Source organism: Pongo abelii, chromosome 12 (assembly GCF_028885655.2).
Source record: "Pongo abelii isolate AG06213 chromosome 12, NHGRI_mPonAbe1-v2.0_pri, whole genome shotgun sequence".
Classification (NCBI taxonomy): domain Eukaryota; kingdom Metazoa; phylum Chordata; class Mammalia; order Primates; family Hominidae; genus Pongo; species Pongo abelii.
Genome location: NC_071997.2, coordinates 38333407 through 38335371, shown reverse-complemented (window position 1 = coordinate 38335371; position 1965 = coordinate 38333407). Strand labels below are relative to the sequence as shown.

The following is a 1965-nucleotide window of genomic DNA, read 5'->3' as shown; positions in this document are numbered from 1 at the left end:
GCCTTGTAGTATAGTTTGAAGTCAGGTAGCGTGATGCCTCCAGCTTTTTCCTTTTGCCTTAGGATTGACTTGGCAATGCAGGCTTAAACCAACAAGAACAAATACACAATGTACCAGAATCTCTGGGACACATTCAAAGCAGTGTGTAGAGGGAAATTTATAGCACTAAATGCCCACAAGAGAAAGGAGGAAAGATCCAAAATTGACACCCTAACATCACAATTAAAAGAACTAGAAAAGCACCCTTTCTGTGCCATCTGCAGAGGGGTCCATACGGCGTTGTTCTGGATTCCTCTTGTATCTTAAAGGGAAACTTTCACAATGTCCGGGCCCTTGATGTCCTGCAAATGGAGGAGGAGGATGTCGTTAAGTTCCTTGCAGCAGGAACCCACTTAGGTGGCATCAATCTTGACTTCCAGATGGAACAGTACATCTACAAAAGCAAAAGTGATGGCATCTATGTCATAAATCTGAAGAGGACCTGGGAGAATCTTCTGCTGGCAGCTCATGCTATTGTTGCCATTGAAAATCCTGCTGATGTCAGTGTTATATCCTCCATGAATACTGGCCAGAGGGCTGTGCTGAAGTTTGCTGCTGCCATGGAGCCACTCCAATTGCTGGCTGCTTCACTCCTGGAACATTCACTAACCAGATCCAGGCAGCCTTCCGGGAGCCATGGCTTCTTGTGGTTACTGACCCCAGGGCTGATCGCCAGCCTCTCATGGAGGCATCTTATGTTAACCTCCCTACCATTGCGCTGTGTAACACAGATTCTCCTCTGTGATATGTGGACATTGCCATCCCATGCAACAACAAGGGAGCTCTCTCAGTGGGTTTGATATGGTGGGTGCTGGCTCGGGAAGTTCTGCCCATTTGTGGCACCATTTCCTGTGAACACCCATGGGAGGTCATCCCTGATCTGTACTTCTACAGAGATCCTGAAGAGATTGAAAAAGAAGAGCAGGCTGCTGCTGAAAAGGCAGTGCCTAAGGAGGAATTTCAGGGTGAATGGACTGCTCCAGCTCCTGAGTTCACTGCTACTCAGCCTGAGGTTGCAGAGTGGTCTGAAGGTGTACAGGTGCCCTCTGTGCCTATTCAGCAGTTCCCTACTGAAGACTGGAGCGCTCAGCCTGCAACGGAAGACTGGTCTCCAGCTGCCACTGCTCAGTCCACTGAATGGGTAGGAGCAACCACTGACTGGTCTTAAGCTGTTCTTGCTCAGGCTCTTAAGCAACATGGAAAAATGGTTGATGGAAAATAAACGTCAGTTTCTAAAAAAAAAAAAAAAAACTAGAAAAGCAAGAGCAAACACATTCAAAACCTAGCAGAAGGCAAGAAATAACTAAAATCAGAGCAGAACTGAAGGAAATAGAGACAAAAAAAACCCTTCAAAAATTAATGAATCCAGGAGCTGGTTTTTTGAAAGGATCAACAAAATTGATAGACCGCTAGCAAGACTAATAAAGAAAAAAAGAAGAATCAAATAGACACAATAAAAAATGATAAAGGGGATAACACCACCGATCACACAGAAATACAAACTACCATCACAGAATACTACAAACACCTCTATGCAAATAAACTACAAAATCTAGAAGAAATGGATAAATTCCTCAACACATACACTCACCCAAGACTAAACCAGGAAGAATTTGAATCTCTGAATAGACCAATAACAGGCTCTGAAATTGTGGCAATAAGCAATAGCTTATCAACCAAAAAGAGTCCAGGACCAGATGGATTCACAGCCAAATTCTACCAGAGGTACAAGGAGGAACTGCTACCATTCTTTCTGAAACTATTCCAATCAATAGAAAAAGAGAGAATCCTCCCTAACTCATTTTATGAGGCCAGCATCATCCTGATACCAAAGCCTGGCAGAGACACAACCAAAAAAGAGAATTTTAGACCAATATCCTTAATGAACATTGATGCAAAAATCCTCAATAAAATACTGGCAAACCG

The 1965-nt window shown here is 43.6% G+C and overlaps 1 pseudogene; it reads left to right on the top strand.

The window, feature by feature from the left end:
• The first annotated feature begins 317 nt into the window (after positions 1 to 317).
• Positions 318 to 1242, top strand: LOC100937980 (small ribosomal subunit protein uS2-like; annotated as a pseudogene).
• The last annotated feature ends 723 nt before the right edge of the window (positions 1243 to 1965 follow it).